General features: G+C 41.3%; 1 protein-coding gene across 2 annotated transcripts in view; it reads right to left on the bottom strand.

Moving 5' to 3' along the window:
• Positions 1-27,127, bottom strand: part of LOC124997410 (thyroid hormone receptor alpha) — an 86,981-nt gene that overhangs the window by 49,572 nt on the left and 10,282 nt on the right. For both annotated transcript variants that reach the window (XM_047571077.1, XM_047571076.1), the window contains exons 2-3: positions 24,877-24,978; positions 11,259-12,512 (exon numbers count right to left, since the gene is read on the bottom strand). The gene's annotated coding sequence lies outside the window, so the exon portion shown is untranslated. The remainder of the gene's footprint in view (positions 1-11,258; positions 12,513-24,876; positions 24,979-27,127) is intronic.

Genomic DNA, 27,127 nt, shown 5'->3' with positions numbered 1-27,127 from the left:
GAGGGCTCTCTGCACTAAGTGTAAGGGTGTAAATAAACAGCTTAACTGCAGTAGGCGTTCAGTCTTGACCTCAGGAGGAAAACATCTTGGCAGTGCATAATGAGAGTCACATTATGTGCTGCTTCTCTTTTGAGTAGGTGCACTCGATAAGACTGAGGCCATTCTTGTTTCCCCGATAGATTTAAAAAGCTTCATCAAATTAGCAGGTTGCGGAGCACGTAAATTCTAATAAAATAAGAATGGGAGAAATAGGAATGTTTTTGCTGTAATTATGTTTTGTGCATCAAAACTCATGACCCGAGTTCACCACCCAGTTTTCCAAGTGCTGTAAATGATTTATTTTCTCTTCTCATTTGCACAGCCCGACCACGGCACTGCAGCTTAGCGGATTGTAAACTGTGACTGCGCGTTATCTCATAAACGTCTGCATTATCTCATAAACGTCTCACGGCTCCACAGAAAAACAAATTACCTGGAAATTAGATGCCGTTCACGCCAACAAAGAGCCAAAAATATTCATATTTTGAAGGGAATGCTTTCTGAAAGATTAAAATTTCTGATATGGAGAGCCTTACTTCTGTGCGGTCTGATTAGGACGAAGGGGAAAGCGGTAACAAATTAAGGCTTCAAGTGGATTCATTAATAAATTCATTAATGAAAAGCTGATACGAGCTGAAGTCATGATTTTGAGAAACCAAATGTATGGAACGGATGGATGGATGGATGGTGCACACGAATAATTTTTAAAAATTTGCAGTACTTTAAAGACAGGAGAGAGAACCAGTGATTTAATGAGAGATAATGATGTATTTCATCTAACGTGAATAGAGAACAGGATCCTCCTCCACAACCATTAATGTCCATTAAAATCCAAAGAAGGACAATTAACCTCTTCCATCCATTCTATAGGCACGACAGGTCGGTCAAGCTGAGAGAGAAAAAAAATAAAAAATACAACAAAAGGGTATTTATCTACTCTAAGATCTAAACTTGTTCCACAAACAGCTTTAACCTATTTTTGAACTCCAAGGCAAACATTACAGGTCACATTAGTGTGCGCGACACGTCTATGCAAAAAATACGAATACAGGTTTATTTGCTTTGTGCAAACATTTATTGGCCTCAGTAAGACTGTGCTGATGTTAGCACAATGAGAGAGCTGATTAAATCTGGCGAATGATATTAAGCTTCATACCTTTTTGGATATAACAGACTAAGAACCTTTTGGCTAGCTATGGACCCCCAAAGAAGAGAACCAGGGCAAACAAACAAAATGCAAATATACTTGTTTATTCGGGAAAATGAAACAATTGTACATTAAGTAGATATTCCTCTAGGATTACAAGTTAATTAGAGCCCGTCTGTTGGTCAGGTGTTGCTCAACGTCCTGCTTGGAAAAATCATCATCAATCTGAGCTTTCTTAACCTCCTGAGACCTGACGTCTTGTTTGGCTTTAATTTCTCCAAGGTATTTGAGATTAGCAGGATTTATGTGGACACAGGGATTATTTCACTGTATGTCAAAGTCACCAATGTTTAACAATGTATAAAAGTGTTTATTTTAATACAGAACATTGCTGTGCAAAGACAGAAATGCAAACAATGAAATCCCAGCGTCCTCAAACGAGTACTTGCTAGTTAGTTATGAGGAACAACAGGTCTAAATTAAGAAGAATAAGTTGCCACAAACCTAAAACTCAATATCCCCATAAGAGTACGCCGGGTCTCCAGAGGTTAAACACATGATTGCAGAAGTGTGGGATAGGGTACGGCAAACGCACTTTTGGAAGACACTGTCCTGAAGAGAAATCTTTCTGTAAAATAATGGTTGGAAATAGGGCTGCACGATTAAATGATAATCACGATTATTTTTGAATACTATAATCACAATAATTCATCATGTTAGGGAAAACATCTGTATTTTTATTACTCTACAAAATTTCGAACAGTTTCCAGTTGCAGTTTTCAAAATTAAACTTTAAATTACAATAAATGCTTCATAATGAAAAATAGAATTGACACAAATGGTTGTCTGGGTTTGCCGATGGACACGGACGTGGATCGTGGATCGTTAACTTTGAACTACACGCATGTGGTGTTTTTTTTTTTTTTTTTTTTTTTTTTGATGATTGAATAGATTAGTTGTGTTACCCAGCGGGGCAGATACAGCTCTGCCGCACTCTTTGCATATAACCTGTTCTTGTTTCACATCACTAAAGCCAAAACAAGTCTATGATGACTTACTCTCGTTTGTACACCGGGTAACTCGAGGCTGCCGCTAGTGAGGTGCTGATCGATACGGAAATGTCGATACTTCCGATACCAGGTCTTTATGCATTGAATTCGATTCTCAAATCAAAAATACCGATACTATCGATACTTCAGTCATTCAGGCACTTTGGGAACACAGTGGAAAGTAACTACTGATTTGTGGCAACACAACAAACCTTGTGAGACACCTCAGGTTAAACCACAACACAAAATACAAGGAGGACAGAAGATGAGAGCAGTTTTCATTTGATCTTTATAGTTAAACAATAATTTATTTTAATGATCCTGTTATAATACCTATTTCCTATTTCACAAATGTTGTATGATTGTGTCCTCCGGTTGTTTTTTCTTTTGTTGTATTAGCTATACAGTAAATAAGGCCACTACCTCAATATACTTCCAAAGTATCAGCATCACTGATATCAGCCCGAATTTTTACTCAGTATCGGATCGGAAAGAAAATCGGTGGTATCGAACATCACCCACCAGCTGTTGCACCAACGTGCACTCGCTCGTTATTCAGGCAGCTTAATGAACCCTTAACCACGCGTTCGCCCCCTGGTGGTTGACTGACTACTGGTTGACAAACTTCTTGATTAGATATGCAGCAGAAGCCGCATTTTAAATGTTAATATCGCTTTTGATCAGGTTCATTTAATCGTGGCAGCCAATACCGTGAATTCAATTAATTGTGCATCTCAGATATGTATAAATGCTTAATTATCTTGAATAAATAAATTCTCAAGTATAATATTTCTGTTCCATTTGTTTGTTCGGAAAATTCTAATAGGGGCCTAAAAACTTTTAAGCGACACAGCGTAACGACAGCCTAGGCTTTGATTTGTGAGATACATGCCCGTGCATCTCATTGTTGCACCACTGGCTCCAGTTCTCAGCTGATCTTTCATCCTGTCGTGTTCCCACTTCTTCTATAAATAAGTGTAACACACAGCTGAACCCCCGGCTGTTATTCTAACCTGTCGCATTACCACGATGACAAGCGCTTCACAGGCAGAGACGGAAATCATCAGAAGCCAGTCACAGGCTCACGTGAGAAAACAATAGATAAATAAATAACAACTTTAGGGAGGATTTCGCAGGATGGATGAAAGATTTGTGTTCCTATGTATTCTATCGGAGTGTTTTCGCAGAGAGATGAGATATAAAACACAGGCTGATCCTCTAAGGACTGAGCTGATGAGACTAATGGCCACATTCTGTACATAATTTATCAATTTAAATGAGGCTTTAATTTAGTGAAACAGAGTGTTCTCATTAAGGAAATATGTGTCCTGAGCTGCCTTTAGCGGTTGTGATCCTGTATAATTTTAATCATCACTAAAGAGAGGAACTGAAGTGAGACGTCTGGCTTCTATATGGTGGTTACATCCATGCCGATCATTAAAGCGCAGCGCGGTCGCTTAGGAACATGTGACAGCGTTGGTCCAAGGTACACCACCGGTCAAAAGTTTGGAAACACTTTCTCGGTGTGTCCAAACTTTTGACTGCCGCCACTTTTCACACCTGCAATGAACCATTAAAAACCTCCTTCTCAACTCGTCCCCTGTCTGAAATTGGACCCAGAGCTTTATAGGCATTGGTATAGCCAATTGTTCACAGTAATTTATTATCTTAGTCTTATATAAAGTCTCATGTGTGTGTTCCTCGGTTGATTTAATGTATGTCGTCGCCGTTGTGCCATTTTGTGACTCCCTGCAGGGATTATTAAAAGACTAATAAGAATTTATAGTCTGTAATTGTGCTTAAGATGCATCGCTTGCAGCCCCTTATTGTTCCTACATGAACAGTATTGATTCGCTCTTACCACACCAGCTGTTGTCAATTAATATGGAGAATCCACGGACATACTGATCAGTACTGGGAGTTCTCTGAGCCCTCATATTGTTCACAATGTTCTGGGCAGAACAAGAGAAGACAGACTGTGTGTGTGTGTGTGTGTCCTTGCTGCAGTTTTTCTTGTTCTCAATGGGAAACAATCACTTCTATAAAAAAAAAAGAAAGAAAGAAAAAAAAACAGTACAGATAATTGGTTTCTGTTGTGTTGCATAAAGCAATTTACGTGCAAAACAATGGATGGTACTGTATACGCTTGTATCTCAGAGACAGGCTGTCTCTATTCATCTCCCCTTTAATGTTTTTATGTGCTATTGTTTTTATAACAGCGAACGAAAGCAGGTATAACGCACCTTTTTTAGATCAAAAGGAAGCTATTTCAAATCAATGTGAATTCAGTAAATTACTCATCTGTTTTGAATTTGCAGCGATGAATGTTTGCGTCAAAATCAATGAATTCCCACGGAGGAGCTGAATTATTTAACATACAGATCAACGGCGAGTCGTCTTCACAGAGCTGAGTTTCACAGGAATATAACCTCTTCCACAATTAGTCTTTTCAGTTTTAGCCGAGCTAGCTGTTCCAGTTTTTCTGCTAATTCAAACCAACTGGCTCCGGGCGATCCGTAATGAACATACATGACAGACGTAGTGATCTTCACCTGCCACTCGGAGGAAAGGTGTGAATAGGGGTATTTCTGTCCAACTGTTTCTTTGGCAGTTTCTTTTCTTGTGATTTTTTATTATGTATATATATATATATATATATATATATATATATACACACACACACACACACATATATATGTATATATATATATATATATATATATATATATATATACACATATATGATGTATAACAGACAGAAACAACCATGGAAGTTGTTAATGTAGGAACTGATAGTTTGTTTCCTCTATAGGTGTGTTCACATGATCACGAGTTGATTATGATATGGTTTTTGAAGCATCCTGTTTTTCAGATCTGCTTTTAACGCAATTTCAATACCACAACATGGAAACTACACTTCTTATCCACTGGCTATACAGTTTTCTCAGTGGCAGACCACAAGCAGTCAGAACAGGAACGAAAACATCTGGAATTTCCCCATTGTGAGTCAAATAAAGGTTTTTCTAATCCTGCGGCAAAAACGGAGTTCCACAAGGCTATGTCCTGAGCCCCTTCCTGTATCCCCCCTACACCAATGACTGTATTTGCCCCTCACCCATCACCGTATACTTCAAATACTTGCACTCCTTAATGACAGTGACTCTGTGTTAGGCTATCAAGACTCAGTCTTCCACTTTACACAGTGTTGCATGGACAAGTACCTGCAGCTGAATCCAGCAAACACAAAAGAACTGTTTATTAACAACCAACAACCCTACCCGTATCAGTAATCAAATGCCAGCCATAGTTGACTGCTTCAAATAAACTGGACTCACAAAATACTAGGGGTGCGAAAAAATATCGATATGGCAACATATCGCAATACTTTTTCTTCTGATACAATATCAATATTGAAGTCTGGACATCGATTTTAAAAGAGAAAGAAAGAGTCATGTTGTTGAGCCAATCGTGAACAATTCAATTTGTCCAACGAATTATCGCTGTCATCTGCTGTACATGTATACAATGTGTATTTAAAGCTGCATTTAAAATTTCTCAGTGAACTACGTAGAATATTGCAATATATCATGACATCGCAATAATGTATCCTACAGTGACTCAAGTACCATGATACAAATCGTATCGTGAAGTCTTTGCCAAAATTCATAAAATATATAAAAAAATGTCTAATCAACCAAAGACTTTGCGAGCCCCATGCAGTGCCTCTGCGGACCCCCTAAGGGTTACGAACCCTCGGTTGAAGACCTATGCCCAATGCTATAATACGTTGGATTCATGTTAAAGTGTATTTTAAAAAAAATAATAATAATTTGTGGGGGAAAATAATATAAAAAATATATAAAAAAAATGTCTAATCAACCAAAGATTTTGCAACCCTCCCTGCAGTACCTCCGTGGATCCCCTAGGGCTCAAGGACGCCCTGTTGAGGACCGATGATCTGGTGAATTTGGAGGCCAGGTCAACACACTGTGCTGGTCTTAATGTTCTTTTTTGTTTTGTTTTGTTTTTTGATAGTGGGATGAAGCCGGTGCACCAGGGGAAAACCCACGTAGAAACAAGGAGAACAGAGAAAGACTGTAAAAAATAATGACCAAATAACACCTTTACTCTGGTTGTAAAAGCAAACTTGAAATACGAAAAAAATAGGCAAATGCACAGACCACTACTATACGGTTGCTCTTTTTCAGATGATACGCTTGATGCATTCAGTGTCAAATTACCGTGGCTGCAAAGCGAATAAATTGGACAATTACACTGCACTGAAGGCCAAACATAACAACACAGCTAACGTAATGTTCCGTATGTTTAAAGGAGACTTCTGCGGGGTTGAGTGCTTTTCATCTTCTTCTTCTCCACTCAGGAGCTTCGTCGGTGGCATCGCACACCTACATGTCCATACATTCGGCCACACGCTCGGCGTGACTGCAGCTATAGTCTCCGAGAATGACTCACTCCCTGCGTCTGCGCACACACACACACACACGAAAACATATAATGAGATGTCATGCAGCCTCTGGTGGCCCCGCGTGCCCTTTAATGCGACAGCTGAGACACCGGGCCACCAAGCAATATACGTGACCTCACACACACACACACACACAGACACAGACACTTCCACAAGGTGCCTGATTGGTCGAAGGTGATCCGTGTTTGCTAAACGCTGAGCCGAGCCTCGGAAAGAAGCCAGCGCTCGGCTCGTGAGCTGGAGCCGGCGATCTGATTGGCTGACGCCGTCTCTGTGTTCTATACATAACTGCGTATCCGAGCCACAGGTTGTGTGTGTGTGGAGGGGAGGGGGGTGGAGGAGGGTAAGGCTGCCATGGCAACACAAAGCAGAGAAGCAGCACAATGCGAGGAGACTCTCAATGCTGGAAATGCATGTATGTCTCCCTGAAACTGACTGACTGACTGACTGAAGGAGGTGAGGGAAGGAGGGAGGGAGGGAGGGAGAGAGACGAGGGCTTTTGAGGTGAGGTGAGGCTCGTACATTGTTTTGGGAGGCATCCATCTTCGTCTCCTCTCGTCCTCCCGCCTCTACTTCTTTCTCTCTCTTTGCCATATTCCCAAATCCCACTCCTCATCCGTCTATCTTTGTAATATCTCAGTTTCTCGTCATGCTCACGCCGTGCCATTATTTTCCCCCCCCCCCCACCCCACTCTCCACTTTTCCCCACCGTGAAAAGAGGAACAGCGTGAGGCCCGCAACACAAAACACCGCATTATATCGGTGGCGTATTTCATCATAACAAGAAGAGTTAGCATGCAGAGGAGGGTTTCTCTGCACTCGCCTTACCAAATAATAAAGCTGTTTCAAATGCATGGACGCAGATCACAGGCTGATTTTTTAGAAATTTGGGTCGTGTTGCTCCTTATAATTTGCTTTCATCTTCTCTGGTTTATTAGATTTGCTGTGAATGTACACACCGAGGAGTAAATCATCTCCCAAAAATACTTGATTACTGACAACGACCGAAAGCAAATCAAATAAATGTAGACACAATGCAGTTTCACTGGCTCGGACGCCAATCAGCCGCAACATTAAGACCACTGCCAGGAGAAGTAAATAACTGCTTTTTGGACCTGGCATTCGTGTGGATGTTACTTAGACATGTACCACCCACCTAGACCAGACCAGACGCCCCTGACGCCATAGTAATGACACTCCTTGATGGCAGCAGCCGTCCCCAGCAGGATGCAACCACAAAAATGTTAAGGGACAACCCAATAAAAACTTGGAAAAACAACAGATTCACTAGAACCCAAACTGATCAAAAATCTGTTGGATGATGCACAGAGGCCCCTCCTCCTCAACCCATAGACCCCCCCACTAAAAACATCCTCTTACAAGACACGCTCAGAAGACCCATGTCCATTCTCTGATGAATCACAACTGTTTTAAAGGCACATAGGTCATAATGTTATGGCTGATCGGTGTGTGTTTGGAACTTGAGCCATTACTTTGTGTTATTTTACCTAAATATATTCATGTTATCTTATGAACTTCAAGTGCAGACTCTTGGCCAAATTTCCATGCTATTCACATCCAAATTGGAGGAAGTACAACCATTTCCATACACAGTCGAGTTCTTTCCCAAAAACTGTCTGTGAAATATTCCTTCGCCCTCTCCGGGTCGCTGGTTTTTATTGATGATGTGACAGAAGACAGAAGCAGCTGGATGAATTCTGAAGTGTAAGGGGACATGCTGTCTGCCAGGACTCAGTCGCACGAAGAGACCTTTGATTGGTCGGCGCTTCACAGGGAGAAAGCAGGAAGATGATCCAAAACATATTGTGAAAGCAACCACGGCAGTTTGAACCGGACCTCAACAAACTGGACTGTGGACCCGCTCAGCAAAAAGTTAGACGAACAAAGTTTGTGCCCCACAAGAGATCTAATCAGTGGTTTGGCAACCAGATACTTCAGGCCATTCATTCGGCATAGAGACCCTCCCTCTTTAAATCCCAAATCTTAAACTAATCAAGCACAATCAATATGGAAAAAACGAAAGAAAAAGCCAGCTGAATTTCTAAAAAAAGTCTGCAAGGTTGTAGACAATACAGACATGCAATGACGCTACTCGGAGCACAGTAGGGATTTAAACCATAGACTGTATAAAGATGGGCAACAGAACAGCTCCTCAAAAGTGAAGCCAAAGCAAGTAGAGCTCCCCCTGGTGTCTGGCGGCTGTAGTATAGGTAATAGGCTCCACCCCCACCATGTTAGTGGGTGGGACCAAGGATGGTTTCTATCATTTTAGGTAGTTAATATAACGCTGATGACAGTTCAAGCGTCAATTTTTCAGATAAGTGTTGTTTTTAGTTAGTTATTTAACCTCCTGAGACCCTGTGTCCTCGTAAGTTGACACTTCAGTCTGGCATCGAGCGGTAGTAAAGTGGACAAGGTACAAAATATCATCAGATTCTACGGTTAAAACCGTGGAACCGTAGTTTGATATGACACGCAAATTTAACAAATTCTGTCAATGGTAACGAGCTACAGCGTTGCTAATTAGCAGGTACTATTTGAGGACACTGGAATTTCATTGTTTGCAATTCTGTCTAAGGTATTAAAATAATAAGTTTTACATATTGGTGATTTTTTTTGTAATACTCAGAAAAATAGTCCCCGTGTCCACATATGAGGACATTCCTAGGTCCTACCAAATACCTTGGAGAAATTAAAAATGCACACCAAACTAAAGCTTGGGTCTTGGGAGATTAATGCTACAGAAACAGGATGTGAAATAATGGTAACTACCATCCGTAAAGCCTCTACCTCTGTAAAGCTGTCCACTCTCGGTCCATACTGCACAGACTCGGTCTCCAAAAGTCAAAGGATGGCGGCGCACATATTGCCGGGAAAATAGCATCAGTTTGGCTAAATCAAGGAAGTGGGGATACGTCATCCATATTTATATACAGTCTATGCTTTAAAGTAATTGCTGCGATGCTCAAAAAGGTGTTTTAGTCCATATACTGTGGTAAAGTCACAACCAGTCTCAACCCATCACTCTATTTAAAGCTAATACCGTCAGGCATTTAGCATTTAGTTAGCATTAGTGAAAATGCAGACACAAAGTTTTACAAACCAGGGAAGATGTTCAGCTTCAGTCCTCAAGGAAGTAATAAAGACTTAATCACTGTACTTAACTACAGCAGGTAACAAACATCTGGAGGAATAGAAATGAGTGTTTACCCTTTAAATTGATCACAGAGGTAGCACGGACAACGAATGAGTTCGCTCAGAGTCGTTCCCCTCAGACTGCAGCTCATGCTTGGGTTATATTCAGGATTTTCACGTGGCAAACACCAGAGTCGTGCTCAAATGCAGACTTGTGTGCAGCATATCTGTGGCCTAGGAACGCCTCCAGCCTGTGTTTAGGCACAATAGCGATCTGAGCTAAGTTGCTAATGTCAGCATGCTCACTATGACAACACAACCTCCATGTTTACTATTTCTACCAGCTTAGTTCGGCATGTTGGTATGCTAACATTGCCTAATTAGTATCAACACATCATTATGCTGCTACTTTGTGTCATGCCAGGGTTAGTCAAGAGGGCTGAGGCATTTAAATTCACCTTGGGAGTCTTTTCAATTGTCAAGATGCTGACGTGAGTTGGGCGGCCAAAGTCACTGAAAGAACCTGAAACAGAATTGTGGTGTGAATTTTGTTATAATTGCGGTCAAGCCAAATCTTAAGTGAATAATCAGAAATGTCGACTGATAGTTGACATATACTGTTTCGAGCGGTGCTCTCCGAGGCCGGGTAATTTGAAAGGGGTTTCGCCGAGATTTGTGTTATTGTAGGTGAGTTCAAATTCAGCTAATGACCTTTACTGCACAGCGGTCTTTCCATCTCTCCTTAATCTCCTGTCTGTCTCCACTCTATCATGTAATAAAGCAGAAATGCCATTTAAATGTCAGTTAGTGATATAAAGGAAGGAAATGTCAAAAGTAGGAAAAATATTCTTCTATTTCTCATTAGCAGATAGTGACACGAGATGAGAGCAAGTGAGGAACCATGCGGACTTCACTCACCTCTGTTATATATACAGTATATACACACCGATCAGCCACAACATTATGACCACCTACGGGAAAGGGAAAAAAAGGAAATAATCTTGATCATCTTGTCACGGTGCAACGTTCTGCTGGGAAACCTCTGGACCTGGCGTTCATTTGGATGTCACTTTGACATGTACCGCCCACCTAGACCAGTACAGGCACCCCCCCACCCACATGGCAATGACACTCCTGCAGGATGCAACCACAAAACAAAAAAAAATAAACATGAAGAACAAGCACAAGGTGTTGACCTGGCCTCCAAATTCAGTGGATTCGTTTTTGAGACCTGCACAATAGTAGGAAGGTGGTCATAATGTTATGCCTGATCGGTGTGTATGTACATTACCAGTATTATTTACACCCGAACCAGTGGAGCCTGTCGGCGAGGGGAGGACATGTGACAGCAAGACTGTAAACACGGGGAAAAGGAACTTACCATCGCATTCTTCTTCTGTTTACTCCTTGTGCCTCGTTCCCCGTCCTTTACTCCTCAGTGTCAAACAATGCAAATCTTCTCAGTGTTTACTCTTTCCTCCCGCGTGTTTGTACAATTCGTTTGCGTTCAGTCTTTTATTCTTTGACTTGCGCCGCACTCTTTGAGTGCGGAAAAAACTGATATGGCTCAGTGGGGCTTTTCCTGCTCTTTTCCAGGCCTTACAAGGTGAAGGGTAAACTCAAGGCGAATGGAGAGGAGGTGGGGGGGGGGGGGGGGGGGGGGGGGGAGTTGGGTTACCGCTGTGATCTCCGAGGGCCCTGTGGGCAATTGCTGAATTCTGCTACTGCTTCGATTGCAATGCTTGTGTGTGTGAAGTTTGCCGCCGGGGTTGTACTCCTGAGTCTCTTGGTTTGCTTTCTCTGGAGGCCTCCACCCCCCCTCCCCCTCCCTCCCGGCGTCCGTTGCGGAAGATGGCGGAGTGAGTCGTCTACTGGGTAGATCGGAGCACCAGGCTAGTGAGCACGCGTTACCTACCGGGCAGATTAAAGCACAAGGATAGTGAATGCGGTTGCTGAAAAGTTCTCCTCTGTTCCCCGTTCCAGTGTCACAGAAGGTGTGTTTGCTGAGGTATATAGTTGCCTGCCAGGGGTACTGCACGGAGGGGGTGAGGCTAGTGTGAGTGTGTGGCTACCTTCCACCTCCCAGGTATAACTAGCCTCGGGTCCAAGCAAGCGTGGATCAGTACAATTCGGGCAGGTTAGAGCTGGCAGGTGGCGGAGGTCCAAGGTCATTGCTGGTCATCACGGTTGCAAGTGAGGAGAGTTTGAGAGGCAATACAGGTTGTCACGGTAACAACAGTGAGAGGTCACAGGTGATGTATATGCGGCGTGTTCCAGTCACTGAGTTGGCTGTTTCGGTGGTGGAGGTAGGCAGTGGGAGACGATCCCTGAGGTAAAATGACGGAGAAAAAAAAAGGAAAAAAAAAAAAAAAAAAAAAGAAGTTTCACGAAGAGAAACGAAAAGAGGAAAAAGGACAAGAAACTGCTGCTTCTTCTTCTTTTTTTCTATGTCTTTGGGAGGTAGTGGCGTTCTCTGCGCGGGTCGGAGCGGGCGGCGGAGGTCGCGCCTGATGTGTATTCTTGCGTTTTACGTTTTTCGAAAACGAATGCTGGTGGTTTGCCAGAGTCCATCTGAAGAAAAATGGAGGCTGTCGGCTCGGCCTTTTAACGGGAAGGTTTCTTCAGAGCCCTCCACCTGCGAAGAAGAAAGCACAGAAGGAGGTTAGTATTTTCACCCTACTAGGTGTCGGGCATTTTTGAAAAGATCAGATCTCTACCAGGCTTCAGCTAAGCTCAATCTATTGTAGTTATTTGTTTTAGATGCGCCGTTTGCAAAAACCATGTCTCTGTGGCGTCAAAACGTCTTCTTCTGTTCGAATGGCGGTCGACTAGCATCAGAGCTGCCACACAAACGAAGAAGAACCAAAATCATGGGACTAAACTTGTCTGTTGCGTGGAAGACTTTACTTTGCACTGGAAAAGGAAGTCAGCCAGACTGCAGCTGTGGAACTGTGCGATGTGGATGTTTGGCTAGGTGGTAGTAGGAGATCGTCATTCGGTACTACCAACTCACCACCGAAAGCCAAGTCCACTCAGGCAAAGGCTGCTCCAAAACAACAGACAAACAAAGCTCATTTCTGTAGTCTTTTTCACCGTTCAATGGAGTTTCCAGAACCAAGATAGAAGCATTAGCTTACATTAGCTTTGACTTAATACAGTTACATGGTGCAAAACATCGCCAAGAAACCGTAAAATTCCAGTTTCACCACCCACCAACCTCATGGGTATCGTAGAGGAAGAGTCGCCATGAACTTCTGCACAAAGTTTTATCCAATAGAAGCAGGATTCCCTTGGGAATTCTTAAGTATTTCACACACTACCAAAGGTTGGTCTTTTATTTTTTTTGCTTCTGTTGGTTGATGACTTCAGACCAAAATAGCTCAAAACAGACGTTTTCACTGTTTATTGGAGTTTCCAGAACCAAGATACAAGCTACCCTCTTGACATGAAATTAGCTTTGACTTAATACAGTTGCAGGGTGCAAAACATCATCAAGAAACCCTAAAATTCCAGTTCACTTGTTTCAGCTTGTTTTGATTTGTTTGGGATATGGTGAAGATGTGCAATCGGCATCCACTCAACCATCACCACGTTGACGAGGAACAGTCACCGTGAACTTCTGCACAAAATTACAAAACAAATTATCCAGCAGAAGCAGGAATTCCTTGAGAGTTCTCAAGTATTTCACACACTACTAAAAGGTTGCTCTTTTATTTTTGTTGCTTCAGAGGGCAATGTCAACCTGTCGGTCGATGAGTTCAGACCAAAATAGCTCAACGGTCGCCACCGTATCTGAAAACAGTCCCAATTCCCAGGGCCGCCACAGGTCCTCGAGTGGAGGAAATTAGTTTTTACCAACCTTCACATTGTAAGACTTGGGAACAGGGAAGTGTTTCTGTCTTGTTCACTACATACACTACTGGCTGACAACTGCATGCTCAGATATTCTGTTTGAATAGAGAGAACGCCACGTCACTCTAGTTTTCTAAAGTAGACGCACCTTAGCATTATTATATTTTGATGGGATAAAGATAAAAATAACAAATGTAATAGATTGATTTGTTGTAGCTTTTGTTTCCTTCAGTTGTTCAAGCAGGAGTTGGATTTTGTTCTCACAATCTTAAATGAGCGCTTTATAGTGTATTTATAGTGTATTGACCTGTTGCTGGATAACAAGAACACTTCGTGTCTGGCTCTTAAAACAGTACTTGCATTCTCTGACATGCACACTTGTCACAGGCTACAAATGTCAAACAAGAAAAGGTGATTCATGCACACGAAAGAAAAGAAAAAAAAAGTGCTTCAGCTCCGTAGTGATGATGCCGTGGATGCTCATAATAAATGCATTGAGTTCATCCTGTAATAACAAAAAGCTACAGGACTTGTTCAGTATGCAAAGCAGCTACTGGGTGGAAAACCTATTGTCGGCAACCCGCATCCAAATGCACTGCACACAATGTACAGACACACACATACACACATACATACATTCCCTGTTAATCTTCCTCCATCTGTGCAAGCTGCTCTTGGGTTGGGTCTCTGTCAGACACATATCCTGTTGTGCAACTCTCATCAAGGTAAACACAAGTTAGTTCAGGCTGATGAGGCTTGTCTTCTACTTTAACAGAAGTTTTGTACCCTCCTGTTCTCTAGCCCTAACCTCAAGAACTCTTCAACACTGTTAGCGCCACTTGCTTATGCACTTAGCAGATATGCTAACTCCTCAAAGCTCACATATTCAATTCAAGGTGGACAAAAAACAGGCAATGATATGTTAAGGGAATGTTAACAGAGGAGATGGTCTGTGTTATAATCTGTCATCAATTTACAATCTTAACTTCTGTCCCCAAGAAGTTTCAAACCTATTTATACCACGAGACTGGAGCCTCCGACTGACAATGGCTTCGTTCATCAAGCTTTGAACTGAAGAAGCTACTCGGATGAAACGTCTTCAAGAAACTCTACAAGTTTTCATTGGCCAAACTGATGCCATCTTGTCACATCTCGTTTCGTCAGATTAATAGATAAAACAAAACGTGTCCAAAGAAATTACACTTGACATCAACATTATATTAACTACCTAAAATGACAGAAACCGCCCTTGAAAATAAATGTTTGATGTGTATTTTATTGTTTTATTTTGACCCAAGACCCACCCGCTAACATGGAGGTGACGGAGTTATGACATACACTGCAGTTTGCCAGTATAGAGAAGCAGTTTTTCACACTGTCTGTGGTGTTTAGTCTATGGTATGGTACCGAATATAATGGTAGAGGAATGACAATGTTAATAGTGAGCAAGCACTTTCTTTTCTCGACACTGAAATGTTCACGTGTCGATGGCGCTTGAGATAACGTCATTTGAACACCAGTTTAAAAAACCTGTCCAACACATGACACACCCAGATAAGACCCGGAGGAGTATATAGGGTTCGCGCAACCAAGGTGTATTTACGCGCACTGCCTTCTAATACGGGAATCATCTGGAGCATATCGTAGACGTGCATACAAGATTGAATAGCTATACTTTCAAGACTGTTCCCTGAAGACAAAGTGGTGGTTCTATGGGGGATGCTCATCAGTCAGAGGGACTATCTCATGGTTGGACCACAATGGTTTTCTAAAACAAAGATGGTGGCATGAGAAAAACGATCCAAACCAATGTTTTCGTCCTTAGAAGAACAATTTCCAAAAAAGAAAATGGCATTAGACCTATTATTAAACCCAACATACTGTGGTACAGGATTTCACTGTGTTCGGAGCAGCTGTACGGCTTTTCTGTACAGTTGTGTTTTAAGTGTTCAACTGGACACTAGCAACGTTAAAGGCGAAATGTTTGAATACAATTGGGAATAATTCTCTCGTTCTCCAGCAGCAACTGGTCGTTTCTTTCTTTTCTGCTTTCACAGCCAATCTGGTGGGCAGCCAGCCATCGACACTTCTACTTTCTGACACTTCTCCAGTATTTCTGATAAACTACTGCTAGCAGCCCGCACTGTACATCTGTTACTGTAAACTGGTGGGGGGATGGAAGCCATTTTCCAGAGTGTCTTACAGAGTGATGCATATTGTATGAAATAATTGTTCCCTCATGCCTGTTTCCCTCTCTCCCTCCTTCTGTCTTCTTCATGAGATTAATCTTGGCGTCGCTTTCATTTGGCGACTCTTTCTGCCAGTTAATTAGCCCCTCTGCTGAGGTCTGATTTGATTGCACAGGAGCCTTGAGTATCAAGGAGACACAAAAAAAGATGCCTTTTGTTATTGGTTTTGGCGCCAAATTGAAGTGAACTAGAGGTGAAGGCCTGGAGGTGTCAAGTGTTTGTATGGAGAAGCTGTAAACATTTGTTGAAGGGAAGTCCATTGTGCGACCACAGAGCGGAACGACAAAAAAGAAAAGAAGACCACAAAGACAAGAAAATTAATGAAATATCAATAAATCAGTAGGGATCAGTATCACTGGCAATTTCCTGAATTAATTAAATTCTGTTTCGTTTCAGTATCAATTAATTACACGATCAGCCACAACATTAAAACCACTGACAGGGGAGGTAAATGGGAAACTTCTGGGCCCGGCATTCATTTGTGTGGACGTTACTCAGACATGTGGCTTCCTCGATGGAAGCAACCATCCGCAAGCAGGATACGACCACAACAATGTTTGGGAACAACTCAATAAACATGAAGACCAGAACAAGGCGTTGACCTGGCCTCCAAATTCACTAGATCCCAAACTGATCAAGTATCTGTGGGATGGTCTCCCCACAGTTACGACCCAAAGGCCACTAACGCCATTTGGTTGTCCATTCTCTGATGAGTCACAACTGTTCAGGAGGCAAAAGGGAGACCTATACAATATTAGGAAGGTGGTCGTAATGTTATGCCTGATCGGTGTATTTCAGTTTCAAAACAGTTTTGGATCTCCCTCACTCATCTCGTCTCATTGTGCAGTCAACATTGAATCAACATTGGATCTTTCAAATCCAGATCGATTTGAATTGGAAAATATTTTTTATTTTTTTTTCAAACCGAGTCCTATTTATCAGTAATTATGTAGACTAATTGCTTTGTGAATGTTTATTTCCATGTGGATCTCTAAACCATTAAATTTAATTTATGCTAATTGTTGACAATTTAAACTGCATTCAATACCCGGCCTGTTGTGGCATTTTAAATCCCCCTCCCCGTGCGCCTCTACAGCAAACAAACCAGCACTGAAAATTGATTGGGTTTTACGCCGCCGACACAAGTCCATTAAAAAAAAAAAAAAACACAAACAAAAAAAAAAACGCCTTAATTGTTCTTAATCCTGGTAATCAGCCCTCGTCTTCGCAAACAAACACTGAGAGTTACTACAAAATGTTTACGTCCCCACTGGCTTTTCTTCCTCAGCGCGTCAACATCCTCAAAATGGGTCAATGCACAGATGTCTAATCGCCTAGGCAATGGCACCTTTGACCTCGACGTGGTGATGGGTTCATCCTGCGGTCAGCTGTCAGCTGGAGCCGTGACGTTCGAAATCAATCAAGCGTCAACGAAACGGGGCGATACAGTAGACGAAAGAGGACAATAAGTGCGGTGGTGGTGGCGGTGGTGGTTGTCGCAGGGTCGCTCTTCAGATGGGAACAAGAGTTCACTTGTCCCGTATTATCTGGGCGTCACGCCAGACTACGCAGACCTGCCCGGCAGCACTTTATGGTTTTGTAAATGAGGCCCGGAGCACAACAACAGATGACCAAACATCGCTCAAGGATGCCGAGAGCTGCTTCATTAATGCTTCATGGCGCTCGGTGTTGGTTTAGAAATGAGCTGGGCTGTTTGTTGTGCTGTCAAAGCGTTTCGGACGTCCCCAGTCCATGCCTCGTCCAAACGGGACGAAGAGTTGTGACATGATGAGTCTGATGAGTGCAAAGCAGCAAACGCGAATTCGCACACAAGCGAGTGCGCAAAGTACACGAGTGGTTGAAAAGACTCACACTCCTAAAGACGTGAGCACGCGCCTCGCCCTCAAATGTGTATGACATTTCGCTTCGCTTGCATTCGGTTCACCGGATAAATGTTGCCAAGGATCGGAAAGGACAGCAGCCTTTGTCAACCGCTAATCATTCCAGCTTTTTGCAAAAAGAAAAAAAAAAAGGACATATTTAGGAGATACCCAAAATAAACTGAATGCTTGAATTGAACGGAGCACATGCGTGGTCTTGGTCTCCTTTGAAAGCCAAGACTCTCAAGTTTCTTGTTCTTGAGTAATCAAAGTTGGCACGCGGTTAAAAAACAAGAGCTGGCAGATGACATGTTGCATGCAGCATTAACTCAGACACAACTCGTGTACCGAGCTCTGATTGGTGCAAAAAACCTACTGGTGTCCCATATAGGATCCAGCGGAATGTGTTGAGGGTTAACCCGTAAATACTTGCAAACACTGGAGGTTTCACAAATATGTGAGGGGAATAACGATGCCAGATGCAGATTTAATTTATTATAAGCAAAAGTCAATTATAAGTGATAATGATCTGAGAAGGAAACAGGAATGGCAAAGATAGTATACACACATATATATATATGTATTATACATAACTTTGCTTTGTGTTAAGATTAAAATACCTTTGAGCAAATTTAATCAAAACATAGAACAACTGAAATGGGTATTTAAGAAAAGAATTAATTGTCATAATTATACTTGTTGGTGCAACTTTCTAGATGTATGCAAACAACATATAAATGCATTATCACCACCAACTAGGCACAGTAGGTGATGATAAATTTAATACCCAGTTCCTCTGAACACTGTCTTAAGTTGTGTTAGTAGAGGAGGGAATCTGGTTCCAATTCACGCCCAATTAGGAATTCAAAAAGCTGAAAAGTGGGCACAGTTTGACTCTTAAGCTTGTTACATACGATTATTTTGGTTTTCAGTCTGTTTAAATGTTAGTTGTTAGTGTAGTGTGTGTTAGTGTGTGTTGATCAGCCACTATATATGTCCATTTTGTTCAGTCTGTTCGTGTTTGCTTCAGGTCTGTTGTGCTTAATTTTTCAGTTACAGCCTGAGTTGGTTTTGTTAATTTGACCTCTTTCATGGGCCCAAAACATTTTGTAAATTATTTAATTTTTTTTTTAAATTTTGATTGAATAAAATTCTTTTTTTGCCAGCTCGGTCTCTCACTAAGACGTTGGATAAATAACTGCAGGTCTTTCGGCGTCCAACATGAAGCTGGGCTGCGATTTTTCTTTGCTGAAGGTTTGTGTGTTGGCTGGATGACCAGTTTATTAGCCGGATCACGTGATCTTTTCACTCCGCTGTGACAGGAATAACTAGGTCACCTGAAGCACTGCTGTCAACTTCGCTAAAAAGCGCCGCCTGAAACTCTCTTGAGGCCGATAGACCACGTAAAACCAGAGATATGATCGTTTCAGTTTGATAGCACATGAATATTTGCCGATACTAATCTGTGTGATGAAAACACTGAGGTGGATCGGCCACGCTCGCAACCGCTGAACGGAAGATCGATCTTTGAAGCTGCTTGTGTGCGACAGGGCTTAAAATAGTTTGTGGGACACCTTCATGTCCCTGCAGCAGCCCTATCCAGTAGGAAAGAATCTGGAGACTGCCATTGAGGATAGAGCCAAGAAAAGCACAACAGAGTACAGTCAGAGCAGAGCGGGCAGTCTGTGTCTGGGTTCAGCAGGAAGTGCCTCCATTAGTGGGCCATTAGAGGCGGTTACCAGCAATTACGTGTGGGGCTAAGGCGGCGTGGATGACGGCAGCGAGAAAGCCTCAAAGTCCACCATCACAATTAACCTGCTCCACACTTCTGTCCGACTGTCCTGACCGTGAAAATAAAAAGGCTTGGTCGGGCTGACGTCTGGACAGTGGATACGCTGTTCGAAAATCCAGACAATTAGCAGCTTTAGAGGGGGCTTATTTTTAACAGCTGTGGAAAACGCTCCCCGTTCAGTTGGTACTCCAGGCAACACCGGTGTATTTCTCATATACCCACACTACATCTCATCTTCATAATGCTTACGATGTTCGGCATTTGTTATATAAATGTCGGAGAGGGCTGTCGATTCCACTGTGTTTTCATTTTGTAGTCCTATTGAATTGTATTGTGTTATTCTATTGGCAAACCCATTTTCGTCAATGGTCTCGGCTAAATAACGGAAACACTTTAGAGTGAAATTCAATACGGTACAACAGCAACACAAACAACGTCCTCGGAATGATCATCCCGTTGAATTACAACCTTTCCGACGCGGCTCCTTGATAAACCGAACATCATAACAGTCATAAAGGGGAGACTGTTACGTAAAAATGCATTGGCTTTCACTAGAGGATCTAATGAACTGGCAAGCGGGTGAACATGAGATGAACTTTGAGTGTTATCCAGATGCAAATGTGGCTGTGCCTCAGAGGGGGATATAGTCTCTCTTTCCATTTCTAAATGGAGTATGAAGCACAAATCTGAAATAAAATGTACGACAACACTTCGTCTTATTGTCACTGATGTAGCGTAATGCCTTTTTCACCTCGGGGTCTGTTGTTTTCTGCACCAAGCGTAGTGTAGTGAATGGCTCCCCGAAAAAAATTATTAATGCATCACCGACGGATTCTATAATTTAAGATGAAAGGATGAAGAGAGAGGCTGGATCTTAGAGTGCATGTGCAGTAGCCCTGAAAGTGCTGAAAAGCCCCCGCTGGGCTACAGTATAACGTCCTTTTAACTGAGCGACTGAAGTTCTAACCGCAGAAAAATAAAGAAAACTACACTGAAATAACTAATAATTTATTACTATAAGCTATGAGTAGTGTGACGAAATAACCAAATAATGAAATATTTAATATTTGAAACAATACCTAATATTACACAACAATTTCTTGTAAGGAACCAACCTGCCATCTGTGGTTATGTGTGTTCAGGCATTATTGTTTCTTTGTATTTGCATTAGAAACACGTGCGTACTCCTAAGGTGCACCTATTCAACCTGAAACCAGCCCTGAAAGTTTGTCTGGAGGCACTCCCTTGTGAAACCGATTATGGTCCTGCAAACATCCTACAATCCAGTCAGATTGTATGGGCTTTATTGGCTGGTGCACAGAAGAACAACAGCAAGGTAGTCAAACGGGCACAATGGAGTGGATTTTATTGACAACAAAATGGCTCCGATTGGTTGTAGAGGTATCTAGTTGTGTACAGAGTTATTTGTTGTCACACTCACGTTTTTTTATAGGAACAGAGTTTGGCTTGACAGAGCATTTAAACAGCCACTATTACAAACAACTTATCAAATGTTACGTGTCCTTTTCTGTCCACTATCCAGCATTTAAAGAAAGAACTAGTAGCCTATTACTTTCATATTCACATCCAATAATTTGAAGATGATAGGACACTTCATGGCCCACGTCATTGTGACGTCGTAACGTTAGCCGGAGGCAAAACAGAGGGAAGCTTGAAGCAAACAGTGTCACTGTCATCCGGGAAAATGTCATCTTTCTGTATTTTTGGGTGCAAATATCAAAAAAGCAAAAACACTAACTTGAAGTTTTAGCATATACCAGCCACTGCCAGTCATAAATGACTTTGTTGAACACGTTTCAGTTTCGGCCTTGATAACGTTACAGGTTAGGCTGAATTGTGACTGAAATTACGTTTAAGTAGGTTTATCATTATACAGTAAGTTTATCATTATTTGGGGGATTTTTGTTACAGGTGCTAATGCTAATGCTAACCACTGGCCTCCACAGTGGTTCCTCTTACTTCTTCCAATATCTTTGTAGGAGAGGCTTCACTTGATTAAGACAGACCAGACTTTGTCCCCTCTGTGTCCTCCTTTGGTCAAATCATACATCCAGTGAGTGAGAGTGTAGAGGTCGGGGACATAGTCCCATTAGTCAGAGTCAAGTTTTTAAAATAACACTGACGGTCTCAGGGAGTGAGTGGGCTAGTATATTCTCTAAAATATGAGTTTTCCCTCACTCATTCTTGCCAAAACAGTCCGTTGAAATATGCTAACCGGGCGTTTACAAGCTAGCGTGTTTGATATGTTTTGCCTCCAGCTAAGCCCCGCCCCTCAAAATACGTCACACTGTTTACAAGCTGTGAAGGGGTCTGTAGGTGGCAGAAGAGGTATGAAACTACTATCCAAAAATGTTAAAGAGATGTTACTGGACATGTAGTCCTTTCAAACTGAAGACTTGGATGAAATGTCTTCAAGAAACTCTACAAGTTCAGTTGTCCTTCTTTAACGTTTTTGGATATACCTTGACCTGGATGACTGAGAACCTTCACAGACGTAAGAACACAACACACTCTACAAAGAGCTACTACTCCAAACTCCAATGCTTTGCACTACGAGGGGATTATAAACGAGGACGGCACAGCATCTCGTCAGTGGCCTCTCTTTTGTATTTTGTTTAATTTTGTTGGTCCACACAAATATTAATTCAACACTTTCTCTGTGCCTCTTCGCTCATGAAATTCAAGTGTGCCCTGGAGTGCAGAAATCCCGAGACTGCATGACCCCGATCCGTGCAATTCTGCATAAAGCATGAGCTGCACAGCTGCTGCTGCTGCTGCTGCTGCAAGAACGTTGCGAGTGAACGTTCTTGTTTTCGTGGCCCGCGCTGGTGACCTCTGATTTGCTCACTGGCACGTCATGCGGCGCGGCTCCGATTTGCTCGGATGGGAGGACCTTTTGGACAATGAGAACATGGCCACGAAGGAGGTAGTGAACACGTGTCTGTAATTTGGATCATGGAGACTTAACAGCGTGAAAATTATTTTGGGTCTGGACGAGACATAAACTTATATCAAATCCTATTATACCCTTCGTCACATCACAATACCTCCTGTCACATCGCATCTCGTCAGCGTTAAGAGCGTCTGTCTGGTTCCTGCGCTTCACCCCATGTTTCCCCCCCCCCTCCACCCACAATCACTCACTGAGCAGGAGTAATAAGGACGAACAACCGTCCTCCAGGGGTGGTACTACTTTACAGTCTGCACGCAAACACACTACTCGAGCTCCTCTGCTAATTCAAAAACAGTATGCAAAAACCATTAGCGCGTGTAACAAATAAAGGGAAATGATGTTGTGTAGGCTGCACATGTCAAGCGTAATGTTTATGAATGATAAAATGCCCCTGCCTTTTAAATTCCTCACAGCATTTATCGCACTGCAGCTCTTTTTTAGAACCGGATTTCAAAGAATGCGCCTTGCTCTAGTGGGAGCGAGCATTTCTATGAAACTCTTGAATTCAGATTAAATATCGTTTATGTATCTTTTTTTTTTTTTTACCTAGAAGTGAAACATGTGAGTTGCAGGGTGCGGATCTACAAATTTCACTTATGACTGACTAATGCATTGCGTAAAAAAAAAAAAAAAAAGTACTGACATTTTGAGCAAACAGTACTTTTTTTCTTCTTCTTTTCCTGGGACGACACTTGCCCTACTTTAGTCTGGATATGTGTGCATGCTCCCAGTTTTCAAAAAGTATTGATCCTGCCCTTGTTTGCAGGGGAAACAATTTTTCATGGCACAGAGGAAAACAAATTTCCGGGCCTTACTTCTATCAAATGTCACTGTAAAACAGCACTCTTCTCTTATTTCTTTTTGCTCCTCGCTCAGAACATGTACAAAACAAACTGTCAAGAAGCATCTCAGTCCTCAGTGAGGCAACTGTTCGCTGGTTTCAACATATTTAAATCACTTCCTGTACTGCACGTATATACATACATATAATCACGTATATTCACTATTTTTAAACGTTAAATTCCATTGACGTGGTTAACTTTCAATCAGCACAAATTATGTACATAGCAGGAAACAACCTGCTTCCTGGAAATATTCAAAAAAAAAATTGTGTTTTTTGACAGAGATGGGGATTATAACCCAACAGTCTAAAACACTGTTATGTCTGCACAACATTAAAAAAGTTTTGCTATATAGTTTTTCTATACATGGACTGAAGCTGTGGAACGGGTGCGATCACGATCTCACGCATCATTTATTCACTTATTTATTTTCTTTTGTCTCTAAATTATGCAGATATGTAAACTGATGAGGTGTTAACAGCTTAATTTGTGAATCGAAATGAACTGGCGTTTGTTGACTACTGAGAAAAAAGAAGGTAAAGTAGGGTTAAATATCCTTCTTCCTACTCCCTTTCGGACATGCTATGCTAACATTGTTTTTGTAGTTTTGACTATTTAGATTTATTTATGTGCGTGTGTTTTCTCATGTTCGAAATAAAGCCTTCATTCATTCATGTGGATAACACAATCAGCTGCAGTTTGAAGCAGTCTATGAACTATTATGATCGGCAGGAAAGTTTTTGCAGGCTAACGAAATGCGAGTGAGTTTAATCACATATTCTATTACTTAAATTAAGTCACATTGTGTTCCTTTTCTAGCCACAGCTGAAGTTATTTATACCGCAAGAGGAATGCTTTTAGAAATACAGAGAAATGCTCAAAAGGTTAATATGCTCATGTCAAAACATGCCTCAGTTTCTAAAGGTCTTTATTTAGCAAAAAGTCTCAAGACTTCAGGAATGTTCCTGTTCTGCCTCGTTGTGTAACTGTTGAGTCCTGAAGGCATAATACAATTATCCTACAGACTGATAAAAGCTGATTTCACTTACACACAACTGATTAAATAACAGCAGATGGTCACAAATATGCAGAATATGACACTGGCAGGAATTTCAATTTGGTTGTGTGCAAGCGTGCGTGTTTTAATCAAACTTTCCTTAACTGGCTTTTTATTTTTTTATTTTTTTTTTTATTTTGGTGGATTTGATTTCACATCGAGCAGCGTTTCAGCATGCACACCAGGACTGAAGTCTGATTGCATGGTTTTAACGCAGCTTCAACATTATTTAAATCATTTTATAACAAGGTTCTAAAAATACAATGTTCTTGCAATTAGTGGCTCACAACGTATGAGCAACCGCAGAGATTAGCACTCAATTCAAAAATGAAGATGAAAATTAAAGAACGCACCTGGTGCCATTAAGATGGAGGCCCGTCTTCTTTATCGATAAAAACATTAGATGGCAGGACGTCTTCCTTAAAACAGATGCTTCCTGCGATGGTCTGGAAAATCTGAAACACGAAAGAGAACAAGTTCAGATTTTATCTGTTTCTTGTTTTCCCACATTCATCCACTGTCCAACTGTTTGGCTAATTATAACATCCTGCATTACGTAATAAATTACATTTTATTCAATTATATTTTAATATGTAGTCTGGTTAAAGTTTAAGTCCACTGCTTTCAGCAGGGAACCTGATGAGTGTCACTTTGAAATGGAAAATTTACGCTACTCAAGTTAATTCCCGTAAATTTTTAGCTGGTTAACATCCTGTTTTGTCATATGAATAGTATAATAATTCAAAAACAGTTTTCACAGTTAGAAAGCTAGAAGTTTGATTGTTAGCTTATTATGGTAAATGCTATAAGATCAGGTGGATATTTATGGAAATAAACATTTCTGTATATCATATTTAATTGTTTAAAACAATGACTGACTAATGACTTCCTGAATTAAACAATTTAGCTGAAGAGGCAGTTTTAGCAAAGTTAGCTTAGTATTAAATGTGGCTAACCAAAAAAAAAAAAAAAAAAATACAAAATATAACTTTAAAAAAATTTTTTTAACTATTGTTTTCATGTTTAAATAAGAGTTCATTTCAGGAAAACAGATTTTCTTTTTAATGTCCTTAAGTTTTTCTTGTTCAAAAAAAATAATTTATTTACATTAAATTAGATCACACCATATTTGTTTCATAGATTGATCCACCACTTAAACTCATGGTAGATTTGTACTTTGCAATTATGAGATGTTGCTTCGTAACTGTAAAATTAGGTATTTATATTAATTAGAAAAAAAAATTGTGACATCAATGTGTTTCCGTACATATGCACTTCAGCTGTTTTATTAACTTTCTGCAACACTACTCACAAAAATCTAAATGAAATGTTTTAAATCTTGCCCTAAATGGCGTTTTTATTTCTCTGAAAACATTAAAAAAAAAAAAAAGTCACCTGAATGTGGATATGGTTAAACAGTGAAAGAGGCTGTAGATGATTCGCATACCATAAAGTTCAAAACTATCCATGTCTGGACCACACAAAGACGTCCTTTACTGATTCCGCCACAGTATCTCTTGAAACTCCCCGAGCGGGAACAGCACAAAAAAGCTTTACACCATTCTGTATTCAATTATGTAAGGCCGGAGAAAATATAGGACATGTCCGTAATTGAGTGCGTAGGTCTTTGTTACACTGATTAAGCCGATTAACTTAAAAAGAAAAAGAAAGAAAAACATCTACGCATGTTAAGGCTCTTTACAAAAAAAAGGTCAACTTGAGCCCGAAATCACACAGCTCTGATGTTGGTTGAGCATAACACCTTTTCCTAAGTCCTCCACTTTCACGTCCAGCGTTTGACGTTAATAAAAACAGACCCCGTCTACAAACTGGAAAAGCAGCGGGTGTTAATTATGTTGCGTATGTGTCAAGCCTCGTAAAGCTGCCGGCCTGTAGCAAACCCCCCTGCGCCACAACGAAAAAAGCGTGTGAAGCTCACTCTCACCCCGTGTGCAGTTTCCGCCTCATTTACCTCCTACGGAGAGTCCAGCCCGTCTACCGCGACCCCCACCTACATACGGCGCATGTCACTGTTTGCCATTTCCCACTTCCTATATGCTCTCAGAAAAGGCTGCTGTGGTCAGTTACCGCTTAGTCTGTAAAAGACTTTAAAATACTGTAAAATGAACGGAGACAGAACATCCGCATTTATATATTATACGTGAAAGTGGACGGACGGATGGGCCACTGGATGGATGGAAGTTAGTGCTGTGGAAGTGTCGCTTCATTAAACAGTTAACCATCGGGTGCATGGGTCATGCATACTTGCAGTTGTTCCAGAGGCAGATTAAGCCACCCATTATAATACTAGAGCTGCGTCTAATCTTCCTAAAGTGCAGAATCAAGACTTAACAGAGAAAATGTGTTTTTGTACTCGAGGATATTTGTGCATTCAGTTGTACGTATTATAACAGAAAAATGAGCTTTTCAGCTGCTCGGCGCAAGATCTCCGAGATCTAATCACGGTCACATGTTCTTGTTTAGTTCAAAATTGCGAAGCGTGCGTCACGTCAGTTTTGTGGTTTTGAGACTTATTTTTGTTCATTTGAACAAGGGATGTAGTTTAAACAACAGCTGTTGGGGTTCAGCTTCAAAATCTGCTGT

The sequence above is a fragment of the Mugil cephalus genome, chromosome 20, assembly GCF_022458985.1.
Source record: "Mugil cephalus isolate CIBA_MC_2020 chromosome 20, CIBA_Mcephalus_1.1, whole genome shotgun sequence".
Taxonomy (NCBI): domain Eukaryota; kingdom Metazoa; phylum Chordata; class Actinopteri; order Mugiliformes; family Mugilidae; genus Mugil; species Mugil cephalus.
This window is presented reverse-complemented; position numbering and strand designations above follow the sequence as displayed.